This window comes from Mesoplodon mirus (assembly GCF_964341445.2).
Source record: "Mesoplodon mirus genome assembly, chromosome: 5".
NCBI classification, from domain to species: Eukaryota; Metazoa; Chordata; class Mammalia; order Artiodactyla; family Ziphiidae; genus Mesoplodon; species Mesoplodon mirus.
In genome coordinates, this window is record NC_138980.1 from 151,864,850 (window position 1) to 151,881,460 (window position 16,611).

The 16,611-nt window shown below is 42.4% G+C and overlaps 1 protein-coding gene across 5 annotated transcripts in view; it reads left to right on the forward strand.

Annotated features, from left to right (window-relative positions):
- Positions 1-11,585: 11,585 nt before the first annotated feature.
- DAB2 (DAB adaptor protein 2) overlaps positions 11,586-16,611 on the forward strand; it is a 53,089-nt gene continuing 48,063 nt past the window's right edge. For 2 of the 5 annotated variants that reach the window (XM_082624156.1, XM_082624155.1), the window contains exon 1: positions 11,587-11,985. The gene's annotated coding sequence lies outside the window, so the exon portion shown is untranslated. Of the gene's footprint in view, positions 11,986-16,611 lie in introns of all 5 variants that reach the window. The other 3 variants (XM_082624153.1, XM_082624154.1, XM_082624152.1) reach the window with 2 other exon arrangements.

The window sequence follows — 16,611 nt, forward strand, 5'->3', positions numbered from 1 at the left end:
CGAGTGTTTTGTCACCTGTTAGTACTCACCCCCAGACAGTGGATGCAGCACCAAAAGTTTAAGAATTCTTTTCATAAGAAAATCTTTAAATGAGAAGAATATGAGTTATTTGCCAAGAGTTTGTTATCTTACATCCATCATTATATCATTTAATCCTGAAAATAAACCTGTACCACAAGCATTGTTTCCCATTTTACACACAAGAAGTTTAAGGTTCAGAGAAGTTAAGCAATTCATCCAGTCATATGAACAGTTAATGACAGAGCCAAAATTTGAATTTATACACACTTAATCTCAATCCCATGTGATTTTCATTGTACTACAGTGTGAATTAGGAAAAGTCATTATTCTGTTTCCCTATCTAATCATTATGGCCCAGATCTTATTCCAGAGAAACATTCTTCATTTATAGGTAGTTGATTCATCAATTTAACTGATGGTTATTGACCAGGAATATTGTGAAAATAGACCCTTCGCGAATGAAGGTATTGGGAGAGAAAGAGGCTAGTACATGCCTTATACCAGGGCTGTGCTACAGCCGACACCCATGCTCACAAGAGCTGATCTGTCCATCTCTACATTCAGTGATGTGATGTCACATCATACATTGAAATAAGCCCTGGTGGATGTAGTTACCTCGTGGAAATCAGCTAACACACTAAAGTGGAGCTTTCTTTTTCAGAGACCTGGTTTACCAACATACTATTGCCTATAACTCAATCACAACTACATATAAAGGTGTGGGGCGGGGGACAGAGATGGGGGAGGGGCGGAGATGGGGGAGGGGTGGAGATGGGGGAAGGGCAGAGTGTTATCAAATTACTAAGTATAGTTAATGTCTAACAGTAGTTTAAGAACTGCCTCAATATAAAACGAAATAATAGAAAGTGTCTGCTTGACAGATAAACACATTTAAAGTTTATGATTACATGTTTCCTGGTTGGCCTCAGCAAATGACTATAGGACTTAAGCACATTCACCTGCAACTGCAGAGTTCTAGACTGGTTTTCCCTAAACACCAACGCACCTAGCCTAGCTTTGGCAGGTGGTGTTTCTTCAGCAAGTACACCTTTGGTAAGCTCAGTTCCTCCACGGAAGATCAAAGCCACAGCAATCCTGGCAGAGGCAAGCCAATTGCCTGGCTGGCCTGAAGGAATGCTCTTTCACCAAGGAGAGACTGAGGAGAGGAATCAACCTGAATATTAAGCAAAATAAGTATGCTTTCCTTGCCATGGGGACAAATCAGGATACCTTCATTTAGATGGAGTGATTACCTCTGAAAGCCAAGGAGAAATTGTTTGAGGGTTATTGGTTATTTTGAATCATCCTCACACCTTGTATCTTCCACCAGTATTTTTTTTCCACTTTAAAATTATTTCATTTGCCATAAAACACATATAACATAAATATGTAATTTAACCATTGTTAAGTATACAATTAAGAAGCATTAATTACTCTCACAATGCTGTGCAACCATTACCGTTATCTATTTCCAGAACTTTTTTTTAATCATAACATAAATCAAACATAAAATATGTATCCATTAAGCAATAACGCCCCATTCCACATCCTCTCCACCTAGCTCCTGGCAAGCTCCAATCTACTCTCTGTTTCCATGAATTTGCCTATTCTAGATATTTCATATAAGTGAAATAATACAATATCTATCCCCCTGTGTCAGGCTCACTTCAGTTAGCACAGTGCTTTCAAGGTTTATCCACATAGTAGCATGTATCACAACTCTGTTCCTTTTTATGGCTGAATAACATTCCATTATATGGATATATCACATTTTGTTTATCCATTCATTTGTTGATGGACACTTGGGTTGTTCATTGCAGTATTATTTACAATAGCCAAGATATAGAAACAACCCAAGTGTTCACTGACAGATAAATTGAATATTATTCAGCCATAAAAAAGAATGAAATCCTGCCATTGTGACACTATGGATGGACCTTAAGGGCATCATGCCAAGTGAAACAAGTCAGACAGAGAAAGCCAAATACTGTATGATCCCACTTATACATTTTATCTATTAAAACCAAACTCATAGAAATAGAGAACAGACCAGCAGTCGCCAGAGGCAGGGGGTGAGGGGTGAGGGAAATGGGTGAAGGTGGTCAAAAGGTAAAAACTTCCAGTCATAAGATAAATAACCTCTGGGGATATAAATGTACAGCATGGTAACTACAGTCAACAGCATTGTATTGTATATTTGAAAGTTGCTAAGAGAGTACATCTTAAAAGTTCTCGTCACAAGAAAAAATTTTTGTTAACTACGTGAGTGATTGATATTAATTAAACTTGTGCCAATCATTTCACAGTGTATACATATATCAAATATTATGTTTTGTACCTTGGACTAATACAATGTTATATGTCAATCATAGCTCAATAAACTAGAAAAAATACAATATGAAAAAGAAGAAAAAGAAAAAAAAGGCAGATTTCCGGACCTCTCCACAGACCCACTGAATCAGAACCTCTGAGGTAGGACCTGGGAATGTGCATTTATTCCACCTTCCTGGAGACTCTGAAATGGGCCAACGTTGGAGAATCCATGCCCTACGTTGTACTGCCTACCCCTGCACTGGACCAGGGGAAGGGAGTGGGGAGGCCACTGTAGCAGAGGCTATCCTGCTGAGACCTATTGATGTGGAAGACTGTGGAGCTTTCAGGGATTTCAGGACCAATGGGCATGCCTGAGGATTCACTATCCCAGACCTGCTGGAGGCCTGTTGACCTCACGTTCTTCTCATACTCACATCTCTAACTTCCTTCACCAGGTCCAAGACAAGGCAAATCCCTGGTGTTCTTTAGGGGCACTTGCTTTCACAGAACCCAGAAGGCAGCATCAGCACTGACCCAGTGGACACTCTTAGGCTGCCGACCCTGGTCTAAAGGCTGAACATCCCTGAAGGCCTTCGGTACCACATCCCCTACTCCCATTGTAGCCCGCTCCGAACTTGGGGCTAATGGCTGCTAATGTGGCAGCCATCCTTAGCAGGGAGGGGATCAAAGGAGTTAGAAACATCCTTTTGGAGATGTCATGACACTTGACTGGTGTCATCTCATTTTGTCCTTCAACAGCAGGTGAGAGAGTGTTGATTATCCCCATTTTACAGATGAGGAAGATGAGGCCTGAGACAGGGAATGGGGAGGTAGAATTCCCTGATTGGTCCTGAGATAGACAGGGGAGAGCTGGTGGCTGTCACGTAAGTGGTCACTGCGTGGATAGAGAGCGGGGCCCAGATCCCCACCAGTATTTCTTTTAAAAAACAGCAGCTTATATCCTGAACCAACACACACACACACACACACACACACACACACACACCTGCTACCACCTCTACTCCTACCCAATCTCTCTTAAAACCTTTCTCAGAGAAACTCTCCTTTTCAGGGCCTCATCACTGCTGTCTTCAGCTGGAGTGTATAACTTCCCATTTTCTCTTCTCCCTCTCATGACCACTGTCCAAAAGGGCCAGACCCAGGCTTCAGGTCAGGATAGGACTTCCTCCTCGTGCTCAACATCTAGACACCAGAGATGGCCTGGAAAGATGCTGAAGTCATGATCAAAGACAGACAAATGAATCCGAATGAGGTCATAGATCCAGGGAGGGGAGAAGAGCAAAGAGAGATGAGGTGTGAAGCCCGAGTGTGTGGGGGGCAGTGGAGGGGCAGAGCAGTCGCAGGAGCCAGCAAGCGGAAGTGACTGACGTGCCTTCCAGAGTTGTGCTGGAGAGTCCGTGTCACTTGCAGCCTTCTCATTTCTTCATAACTTCTAACAAGAGTCAGGATCGCATAGGGGTTAATCCACAGACCCTGGAACCACACTATCTGGTTTTAAAACCCGGCTTTGGCATTTTTTAGCCTGTTATGTTCATCAGTTTCCTCAGTTTCTTAATCTGTAACATGGAGAAAATAATACAGGTTTTAACTCACAGGACTGTCATAAGTATTAAGTAAAGTAATATCTATAATGTGTTTAGAAGAGAGTCTATATAAAAAAGCCATAAAAGTAAAACAATACATATCCATGTACCCTGCGGCAAGTCTTAGAAAAAAAATTATCAGCATGATTGGACCTCTCTTTTATTTATCTCTCTTTCTTCTCTCAAAGGAAATCACCATCTTGAAATTGTGATTTATCATCCCCATGCATCTTTGTATTCATTTATATGAGTATTGTGTCTCTAATGCACAATTTTATTTTCTATATTTTAAACCATCTATGAAGTATTTACGTATTCATCTATACCTTTCTGCTTACACAGTTCATCTGTGTTGATGCAAGCAGTTCTGGGTCATACATCCATGTCATTGCTATTATTGTTAGAGTATTCCCAATGGATGCCTGCACCACAATTTATTTATCTGCTGTCCAATTGATAGACACTTAAGTTGCTTCTACTTTTTGCTATTCTAAGCATTCTTAGACATATTTCTTAGTAAATGAGTCAGAGTTCTTCTAAGCTGATTTAGAAGTGAAATTTCTGAGGTTTAGGTTAAGCTTATTTTCAAAATTACTTGATATTTTAAAAATTATTCTTTTAAGATATTCAGACAAAAATCACATTATCATCAGCACTCTACTTGTGCCAACTACGACTACAAGTCTTTTAGACAAATTGATTTGTTTAATCCTCATAACAACACTATGAAGGAAGTTCTATTATTTCCCTCACTTTATTGAAGAGAAGTTCAGCAATTCTCAGATCTCACATTTGGTAAGCTGTGGGGCTGGGATTCACACCTAGATACACTGGTTCCAGAGTTATGCTAAATGAAAATAGGATATAACAAAAAGCCAAGAAATTCTGACCAAAAAGTATCACAAGGTAGATAAAAAGGTTTCATTGAAGGAAATGAGACTTCATATAATCCAATATGAACTCATCTTAACTAATTACATTTACATAAACCTTCTTTCCAAATAAGGCCCATTCTGAAGTTCCAGGGTAGACATGAATCTTGGGGGGAACACTATTTAACCCAGCAAAGGATCCCCTTCTATCTTCTGTGGCCAAAGAGAAGAGTCTAATCTACTTTCCACAGGGCAGGACTTCAGATACTCGGAAAGAGCTCTACTACCCATAGATCTCCACTCCCAACCCCTGGCAAGACGTGCCCGATTCAGTCAGGCCATGCTGGCAGCACATCCAGTAGTTCTCAGTCCCCAAGAAAATTCCCTCACTGTCTAAGTGGCCCTGCTCTGGACGCTCTCCCATTTGCCAGTGTCTTTTGCATGAAGGGGTAGCTACAGCAGATATTGGACAGACCGATACAGGAAACAGTAAACCCTAAGTGTTGTCGCTAACCACTATAATTATGGTTGGGTCATGACTACATAAGCCATACGTTCTAGGTCATTCAGGAAAGTTGAGTAATAGTTCTAGCTCTGTCTCTAACTTTGTAAACAGAAGTAAATCAAGGTTTCTGAGCTTATATTTCTTAACCTTTAGAAAAAGGAATGCTTGCCCTAACGTGTTTGACAATGATGTTGTGGGGACACAAATCAGATTGGTACAAAACACTCAGATAAAAATCTTCAGATAAAAATGAATAGGAGGAATGTGACTAGACAACCAAAATGCAATGGAATTTAATCTTCTTTTACGCCATGGGGTCCTTTGATTATCCAGTGAAATCTGTGGTGCACCTCTTCAGAAAATGCACATGAGCATGGGCACACACATATACCTAAGCTTCAAAGTAATTGGGGAGGGAATTCCCTGGTGGTCCAGTGGTTAGGACTTCATGCTTCCACTGCAGGGGGCCTGGGTTCCATCCCTGGTCAGGCAACTAAGATCCCTCAAGCCATGCTGCCAAAACAATAATAATAATTTGGGAGTTAAATTACCCTGGAGTCCAGACATGGTTTCCCTTCCTTCTTTAATTAAGAAGTGATTTTGAGCCTGAGGATTAAATGAGTGCAGCAAATAGTATTCCCCCTTGATTCACAAGTGGCTGTTCCAGTTTAGAACTGAGATTATTAAGCCAACCCAGGAACCCCAGCACAGCAAGTGGCCATAGTTGGAGCAGAGTGGAATCTTTTTTGGATCGAATTGAGTGTCTAGATTTCGAGGCCTCTTTCTCAGTAGTAGCAACAGATCTCCGAAGTAAAAGAGGTTGGTGCTCATTTTCTGCCTTTCCCCTGCTTTTAATATCCCCATTTCAGCAGAAACTCACTCATCTCTCTTTGACAGGATGAAACTGATCCATTAAAGTAATCCTCACTAATATGTTAGAAAATCAGGGTCTGGGATTAGCCCAAGGGATCAGCCTTAGGAAAGTTCACTGCAGCCAGAGGAGCATCATTACCTAAACACATGATTTACTAGTGAGAGAATTTCTGATGTTGGTGGCGGAAATCATTTGGGACAAAAGCACCTTTCTTGTCCCCCTCCCCCCCAATAATGTATTTTTTGAATAATTTTTGCATAATTTATAGTATTTATAGAATCTCAAACTTTTCAAAGTCCTCCCAGGTATATAACTTCTTTTTCTTCCCACCAGAAGCCAAAATAGGAGGGGAAGACAGGGCATGCCCATTTTATAGATAAGAAAATTGAGTCCTTGAGAAGTTAGGAAACTTGCAGAAATCTTGTACTTTGGTAAGAGATGGAGCCTGAACTTTAACCCAGATCTGATCTTAAATCTCACTTTCCTTTGCTGTATCAGAAAAACAATTATGTACATAATATACAGCTTCAATTTTCATATGGCCCCTTTGAAGCCAAGATATAAAATGACGTCAGGGATAGCAGAGGGCCATTCCAGGAGTTGGAGGTCCTATAATCTTCTCTTTCTAGGTAACCTTAAGCTGGATGCAGAGTGGAGTTGACAATCGCCTCCACCTGCTCAAAAATAGGAAAAAAAATCGGTCCCTGCTCTTACTGATGTCTGAGATCCTTTTAACACTGGGCAGTGCCTTTCATACCAAGTAAGGGTCATGGTTGGAAATGCAAATATCTCGGTACAGGTCCATGCAAATGACTGGTATCAGATCCTTCTCTGAAAACAAGTCTTGACAGGGGAGGGGGCAGGGAGAGAAGTCACCACCAGAGCCAGGACACTGTCTGAGGCTGCAGAGAATCAGGGGAGAAAGGGCAGTATCTAAAGACCAGTGGCACCTGCTTCCTCTCAGCCTTGCTGTTTTCCCTCTCCACACAGTTCTCAGGGCTCAAAGAGGAACAAAATGAGTGTCTTCTTGACCACAGGAGAAACTCAGTGTTTCTCAAAGAGGGTCCCCAACAACACAGCGTCCGAATCACCTGGAAGGGCTGGTTAAACCTGCAGATTCCCATGCACTGCATGCCTCTCCTCCCACACCAACCCCCCACACACACCTTTCCAGGCTCTGGGGCTGGACCCAGGAATTTTCCCGGGAGCAAGTTCCCAGGAGGCCTGTAGTGAACAGTAAAGTTTGAGAACTGTGCTCTAGAGGCCAAATTAGATCAGGAGGACACTGATGAACACTGACTTCTGAAAGACCTTGAGGAAAACTCCTCAGGGAAAAGCCATCTTATAGCTCTTACAACTCTTCTCTCTCCTCATCTTAAAATCACTTGGTGTATTTTTTTTAATTATACAAACCTATGGATATAACATTTCACTTAAATGCACAAATGAGATCTATAACTATATCTGCATACAGGCTCTTTTAATTTCTTTTCCCTTTTTGCAGGGCTCTCACCCTCCTCCTCCCCCATCTACCCTCATCTACATTGTGTCCCCAGTAATCTGTATTGTCACTAGTCTCTAGTGTCCCTGATAACCATGCATATACATGCACACACACTCAAACCTACATAGCTAAGTGTTGCTTTCTGTATTACTAAAATAGAAACATATTTTACATTTTTTTCTATATCTTGTTTTTCTCACTCAACACTACCTAATAGAAATCCTTCCATATTACAAGGTTCAACTCCAATTTTATTCTTTTAAATGCCTGCATATGATTTCATAGTGCAGATGAATTGTAATTTATTCAATCATCCCCTTACTGACAGACATCATTTTTTCCCAGGTTCCTGCTATTGTGGACAATGCAGTAAGTAACATCTTTGTATTTTTTAATGTATATTTTATTTCTAGGGGATAGATTCTTGTTCATAGAATAGAGAACTGTATAAGCATTTGCTACAATAATAATTAATATTAGCATTTTGTAGTATTACATGTGTTTTTATTTTTAATAACTCTTTTCAACTTACTTTCCAAATAAGATAATATTTTAATGAGTAATTCATATGAGGATTCTTTTTCCCCTTTACAACTTCTTATTATAAAAATTTTTATTATAGCAAAATGTAACTAGTTATGTAAATCTATCATATTGAATTTTTCCTTCACTTTACAACATTCCAGCTTTTCAAGTAACATCTGAGTTTCACTAATGTTTCACATCAGAAGCAAATAATAAATATTGAGTTCTGAGGTGCGATACAGGTGTAACCGAGAAAACAAACAAAAGCAACCAACAAGAGAAAATGAAACAAAACAAAAAAAACAAACAAAAAAAAGAAAACCAAAACAGGCTGCCTTTAGTAGACTACCCTCCAAATATCTTAGATTTTAGATAAATAGAATGATAGATGAAAGGGAAAACCCTCCAATGTTTGCCCTGCCTTGCCAAAAGCCAAATCTGATAGGGCCAGTTTTTCTGCATCTATGAATGTGCAGAATGAGTGAAGGTCAAAGAACATTTTCTGGGAACAATAGCTATTCTCTTCTCTCTCTTTTTTTTTTTTTTTTTTTACAACACCCAGGAGGAAAAAAAAAAAAAAAAAAAAAAGATGTGACCTTGCTAGATCCACAGACTTCAACCAGTCCTTGTTTGATTAGAACATCTGGAAGCATCCAGCAAGGAATCAAGGTGCACAGACAGTCTACCTATGGCCAAGTCTAAAGGATCATTTACAATTCATGGGAAATGGCAGGATTCAAAATGGGATGTTGAAGGGAAACAGGAACAGTAGGGAAGGAGATAGGAGAAAGCCTGGAGAAGGGAGAGAGAAAGCCTTTCGTCTCTGAGCTATAGGCGGAAGAAAACCCAGCTTAATTATGGAAGAAAAGACACACACATAGGATAGCTCACACAGGCAGAGTTGCTGTGGAAGCACATTCCAGGAAAATCTTAAGAGATTACTTTAATAATAAACCATGCATTCTTCAGCAAGCCATCACGGGATTAACTACCTCTTTCCTAGGCTGGGAACAGTCGTCAGTTTTGGGGTTTTTTTTCTTCCTTTTCCCTTACAAGCAGGTTTTGTGCAAATAAAGAGTCATGCAAGGATCACAGTTTTTCAAACATTGCACTCAATTTTCCTCACCTTAATTGCCTAAACATTAATTTCAGAAGTTGTAAGAAAAGACCGTGGTTTAGGCAAGGTTAATGTCTGGGTGGGTTTGGGTGTGATTCTCTAGGAGCAAGGATGTTCATTTTAGATTTACCTAAAAGCCAACAACTTCCATGGGACAGGAGACTATGTTCTACCAGGGATAAAAAGGGTTGCATTTATTTTCATTCTTCTCTCTGTCTTTTTATTTTTCTTTCTTTCTTTCTTTCTTTCTTAATGTGAGCAGGATACTGAATTACTGCCAGAGCAATATCAGAGCCCTAGAGATATAAAAACACACTTCAAGTCAAATCAGAGTTCTCCACTGTCAACTCTTAAGATATCTGTGTGAAATGACAGAGCTGTCCACTTCAAGCTGTATGTGTGAGCACACTGCTCACAAATGCACTGTTTTCATCAAAAACTTTCTCTTGAAACTACAGCTTATGGCAGATGAAATCATTTTCTTCCTCTGGCTTCTTAGACAAATCCCTTCCATTTGGTGGGGTAGAGCAAACATAAGTCAACATTTCTTGATAAGAGTCTTTCGATTAAAAAAATAGATGTGGGTGGTCACTTCTGAGAAAGTGTTACATAGTGAGGTTAAAAGAGAGACCCATTTTTTTTTTCTTCAAATTGTCAAAGCCTCTGTTTGCCTGAAATCTACTGTCATTTTTCCAGCTACTTACTTTTTGGAAGGGAAACTAACCCTCTGAACTTCTGGATCTTAAAAATAAAGCACCATGTCCTAAAATGTACCAGAATTAAAGTTCTCTGCACAGAAACTAACACACCACTGTAAAGCAATTATACTCCAATAAAGATGTTAAAAAAATAATAAAACAAAACACAGAATGTGGTATAAAATAAATAAATAAATAATAAATAAATTACTCTGCACAAATGTTATAAATACAGTCCCAAGACTAAATTTTATATACCTCTTGTCATTCACACAAAGTCATTTTTTTAAATAATAGCAAATTACCTCAGAGGAATATTGAAAACTGTCAGCACCACCCTCCTCACCTCTACCTCCCCAGGTATGAGGGGATGAGACAGGTGGCAGAAAGGGTAAAGGTCAAAAGAGGTAGTATTCTCATCGTTGACAGGTTGTGCTGCTCTGCACGCCTGGCTCCAGGGCTGTCCCGAGCCTGACCTACTTGAGAGCAGGGACTGTCACTCACACTGAGCTGTCCCAAATTACGTGGTTTTGCAGTCGGATCTAGGCTGGGACCACAAAATACATATCTGGTGTCCCATGAGCCTGATTTGAACCCCCAGTTTCCAGAGGTAAAATGCAAATCCACTGTGTGTTACTTACTCAATAAAATCAATAACCCCTTCCCATCCAAGTCGCAATTTAGTTTTTTTTCACATTTAGTACACACTGTCTCAGACTTAAAAAAAAAAAAAAAAGAAGGAAACATAGACATACTTTTCACAAGAATAATTTCATAACTCTTAGAAATCAACAAAGCTTCTGGGGATGTTTTACAATTGTTCATGATTTTAAAATACAGAGAAGATGAATCCCCAGCTTGTTAAGGTCCACCAAGATACACTATGGAGTGCCTTCTACTGCTGAGTACTGTACGTCAATATTTTCAAACATTTTATTTCTCATATTTCAGATTTTTCTTAGAAGTATAGGAAACACTATAGAAATCACTGCAGATAAAGTCACGTTATGTGTCTACACAGGGATGCCCATACTGTGGGAGAAGCCAGTATATAATCTCTCTGTTTATATCAAATGTATTATAGCTTGATTAGTTAGGTTATATAGGCGTGTGTATCTTTGTTTATATCAATTTCATAGAGAGAGTATTGTCTTTATATCTGTATATACAGGATTATATTTCATACATAAATACAGTATGTTTTACATATACGCACAGATTACCCACCAATTTAAATTGGTGCACTTAAGTGCACCCTCGTCTGCCGTGAAAGAGACACGCATTCCTTTAAAGGGGGCAATCACACGTGCAACTGTAGCGACAGCAGATCTGAGCTAGCATCCACTGCTTCTTGCCAGGGAAGTCAGGAGTAGAGGCAGCCCTTTGTTCAAAGGGCCCTACCGGGTTAGGATGACTTGGGACGCCACATCACTGGAAGCGGCAACGCAGAGAAGGAATTTGTGAGATGAAGGTCGCTGGGTCCCACCCCTTTCCTGCGGAGTTTCCCTTTCCTGTCCTTAAGCGCACCCTCCCCTGTCCCTTGTCCCCAGCCCCGCGAGTCTGGGCTCCGGACGGCGCCCTGACTCCTTCCTCCTCCCCTTCGCTGGGCTCCGGGCGATCGCCCCGCGCTGGTGGGGCTCCCAGTCCACGGGAGTCGGCTCCTCTGCGCGGCCCCAGCTCGAGTTAATAAACAGTTAAGTTTGGAAGACTCAGCAGACACGTTGAGGGGGAGTTACCCAGCCCAGGCAGCAAAAACATCCCGGCGCATTCCTGGGGAGTCCTCAGCTGCCAGCATCTGATTAGAACCATATCTCGCCGGGAGTGGCCCGCGGCTCCGAGGCTCCCGGGCCGGCGGCTATTTAAGCGCGGCCGCCGTGTCGGCTGCGCGGTAGCCAGGAGGCTCAGGCACCACCGGGAAGTCATGCTCGCATCGCGGAGGCGCTAGCTAGCCTGTGAGTAGCTTTCCGATCCTTCTTCCCTTTGGCTCCATTTTTGGCGACCCCTTTCCCTCCTTTGCTTCCCCCCCGCTCCGCCTTGGGATGCAGACCTGGGACTGCTGGGGCATCTCAGAAAGGAGACGGTGTGCTTGAGCGAACAGGCGGTTTTGTGGCCTGACATACGAGGAATGCTCCCACGAAATGCGTTTATCTTTGGGGTCGGAATCCAGATGTCCAGCTAGTGACATTTAACAAGCGCCTCGTGTGTGTGTGTGCGTGTGTGTGTGTGCTTGTTTAAAAGCTCTGTGGGCAGCCCGGATCGGACGCTGGTGTGGCTGCTGACCGCCTAATTAACTCCTCCAAGGGGGGTTATTTTTGCCGTGTGACAAAGGCTGGGGACCTGGTTTGTGCCCTCGAGAAGCTTTTTCCCGGTAACTGACGACGTATGGCATTAAAATGTGAACTTTGTCTTACACCCGATTCTTAAGCAAGTATCTGCCCAAGAGACTGAACAAACTTGTTTGAAATACTCCAAGGGTTTAAGTGGTGTTTGCCTGCTTGCTGTAATCTGGAAAGATTAAGTAGGAATTTTGGAAAAGGGGAAAAAAATGAATGGGTTAAAACCGTGGAGCCCCAGTCAACATAGCGGGTTTCATAGCCTAGAGCTGACTCTGTTATTTGTTTCTGTAGTCCTTTCCTCTTGACTTAATTCTTAGCCTGGAATTCAGGTCCGCAGTCAATTTTAGAAGGGAGCCCTTTGAGTCCGAAGGGAAATCGAACTGGATTAAAAACACTTAAAGAATCTGGATGTTATCTGCACCCCATCCATTCCCCTCCTCCCCCCACCTTATCCTTTCTTTTTAGTTTGTGTTTGGAAGGAAGAGAGGCACTCTGTAAAACGAGAAGAGCCGAAATAAGCTTCCAGACACATGGAAAGACTTAAAAATTATGGAGGGGCGACTTCATGAATAGTAAATGTTGTTATTGCACTATAAAGTGACTTAATGAAAAAATTTCTGGCCCTAATCAGGCAAAGCAGGGGAAGGGGGGAGAGGGAGGTAAGACAGAGCTAACTCAAACAGAAGGAATGGCTGAGGAAAGAAGGCAGCTGCAGAAATGCCCTCAAGAGGTCCGATAAGGCTCTTGGAATGGCTTTGATGGGGTATGTAATTGATCTTCCTGCAGGCTTGAGGTTTGCTCCCCACACAGGAGCATCTAGGGGCTGTTGGGGCAGGAGGGACTAGCTGGGAATGGGGGAGCCTGACAGCTACCAAATGGCTTGCCTCCACGCTCTGTGACACCTCCACCTGGCTTCTGAAACCAGCAGCCAGACCTTGATTAGGCTACTCTTCTCTGGGCGTGGTGCCTGCCCCCTCCGCCCCCGGTTCTGTCTCTCCCTCCTCGAGGGGAGATAGGCCTCTATGACACTGCAAGAAAGTTTATTGCCCTGAGAATTCAGAAGTATTTGAGATTGAGCTCTCCTTCATCTTTGGGGAAGGGTCCTTTTGGTTGAAGTGCTACGTATGTGCTAATAAACAATGGTACACCTAATGCAATGTGCAATCTTGTTGAGAAAGCACAAAGGAGGCCTAGTGGTTTTTTCCAATGTGTATTTCTGGAAGAGATTACTTCTAAATCCCTAGTCAGTATCCTCCTTAGGCCGGCTGGATTCTTTTTCTTGTTGGTGATGAGTAACTTCACTTCCCCTTCCCTTCCCACTCCCAACTCTCTCCCTTCTTACCCAAATGGATGCCCTAGCAACCAGTTCTTCTTAAGCTACACCCTCCTCCATTTTAAAGCAGATGGTAGGAGAACGTCTTCCGACTTTGAGCTGTGACACATAGGTAGTCGCCATTCTGGTGACCTTGGACACAGCTGATCTTCTCCTGAGGATGTGAGAGAGGGAAGGGAGCCACAGTGCTTTTTCAAAGCCTTGCCTCATTTCTAAGGACAGAATCCAGGGTCTGCATTTCCACTCAAGACTTTTTATAGTTGGAGATTCAACTAAAAGTCCAAAGTCCTGTGCATTAGGCTTATGTCTTGCCTTGCCCAAAAGGTTGAATGGATTTCAGCCACCTTGTTTGGGTTGAAGGGAATTGCTTTCAAGACACTTGTTGGCATGAAGGAAGGTGGTACAGGGACCCCTGGAAGCTGCTGACCAGCTGGTTGGGGTGATATTATTGGCCTGCTCGGCCATGCCTCCCATTACCTAAAGATTTAGAGAGCAGGAAGACGGAAGCCTTGGTCATGGCTCCTGGTCCGCAGGGGGCTTTGTGGAGACATGGGTTCTTGGTGGTACAGCCAATATGTGCTGCTTCATTTCTCTTTCTACCCTCATATGTCTGTAAGCCTACACTTGCTACCACGATATTTTTCACCTGGGTAGTTTTGAAGTTTCTATGTGTTTCCCTTCCTCAGTCTCTCTTGACTTGAGGATTTAATTAATGCTTTTCTTAAAGACAAACCTAGGATGCTGAAATACTTGAGAAGGCTGCCAAAGACAGAGCTCCAGGGTGTTAAGTTGCCCTAAGGGGAAGCAGAAGATGCCTCCCCAGGTGGAAAGCCTTGAAACTGGACCAGTTAGGGAGGTTTTGGTACTTGACCAAACGCATAAGGCTCTGTACACTCCAAGCAGAAACAGAATGAGAACTCGACTCGAAATATGAAACACCTGAGGAACAGGATGTGGTATTTGAAAATTCTCTGGCGCTGCTGTGTAATTCTAAAGTTGAAGCTGTGCCACTAGATTGCACAGAGGTTGGCCAAAATCACATTTAGCTGAAATAGCTGTAACCTCAGATCTATGTATTTAAGGGTAACCTAACTCATGGTAATGTTTCCTGACTAGATTAATCCTGTGTCTCAGAAGGAAAGCAGGCCATCGAGCCCCCTTCTATAAAAAGTACGCTGATTTCTGGTGAGGGGAACAAATGACGCTGCATGTGGACACAAAGGGCTGCCACACAGGCCGTTTCCGCCTCACACCTTGCTCAGCCAGGCAGCGGTTGCGAGTGTGGGTTCTGGGGACCCATTGCCTGAGTTCAAATCCCAGGGACAGCACTGCTGCTCATGTGACCTTGAGCAAATTGCATCATTTCTCTGACCTTAAGCTTTCTTATCTGGAGAGAATAATAATACCTACCCCCAGGTTTGTTGGGAAGACTGTTAAGCCTGTATGCTTAGAATACTTTATTCTGATGTTTTGTTTTCATGTTGCCCCCTGAACCACTGAATTATGTATCTCTGTGAAAACGAAAGGCAGAACAGGGAATGTCTTTGTCAAAGTTGGACACCACCTGTCTACCTGAAAAATGTTAATCACTTAAGCACTTAATATTAACAAAGCCAGGGAGTTTGCTGTGCTTAACACTGAACCGACTGGGAGTTACTCTCTGTTCTCTGCCTGGAGCCTGCAGTTTGCTTTGGTCAAGCTGACCTCCTCGGGTCTCAGTTAAGTCTTTCCCCCCACCCCCTACCCCCAGAGCCCCTACAGAGAAGGAGCAGTCCTTGCCCCTGAAGTCAGCATTATAGCAGAAGGAAGTGGGAAGGAAGAGGACGACGGGAACTAAACTGAGGGACTAGGCTAGAAATACAAAGTCTTCTGAGTACACAGGGCCCCATACTGTCCTTGCCCACGTAGCTGGGCAGGTTGCCACCGTTACGCCCCTTCCCGAATCTTTCTCCTACCTTGGAAGGAAGCCTGTCACTCTAGGGTAAGCAGAATCTGAACAAACTGCTTCCTGGTCTAAACATGGAAGTTACTTTTTTTTTTATTAAGTGAGATAGAATCTCCTCTCTACTTACCTCATCCTTCTAAAGTTATTTTCATCCAAAACTGTAATCCAGATTGTCCAACTCTTGCTAATTCTTACATCATCACGACACAAACATTATGGCTTCTGAAATTTCAGGAACATGAAAGCTGTTGCCTCAATATAGAGCAAGCCAGTCAATGTTTTTCTGCTGCTGTAACTTATAACTTAGCCCCTAAGCTAGCTAGAGGCAAGTGACCTTTAAACTAGTAAGAGCTCTGAGTGAACAGAGCAGGCTGAGTGAGCGTTCAGGGCAGGGGAGCTACGCTGAGGCAGAAAGCATGAGGGCTGTCACGTATATGTTTAGGTAACCATGGAGCCGGTAGGTTAGGAAGTAAGAATACTGGAAAAGCTGGGTTTGAAATGTTCTCCAACCTGGAAGAGATTTGGGTGAGGAATTTACGGTTTAATGTTTTCTCTGGGTAAAAAGCTACCCTATTTCTCCCTAGCAGTGTGATGCAAAGTGTTATTCTGAAACAGACTTAGAACTTTATGTAACCGATGAGCCATGTAAGTTCTCATTTAACAGTCAGATTCATTCATTCTTTCAAGACTGGACACGTAGTTAGCTAGAGTGTATAGTTCACAGCTAGAAAGAACTCATCTCAGACTAGCTTTCAGAGTGCGGTCTCCAGACCAGCTACATCAGCATCCTTGGGAACTTGTTTGAAATGCAAATTCTTGGCTCCCATGCCACATCCACTAAAGCAGATATGAGCAGTAGGGCCCATCCAGCTGTATTTCAGCAAGCCCTTCACAGGATCTAAGAGTAACTTTCATATTTCAGTTGTTCAGTGGAAAGCACAACAAAGTAACTGAATTCCTACAG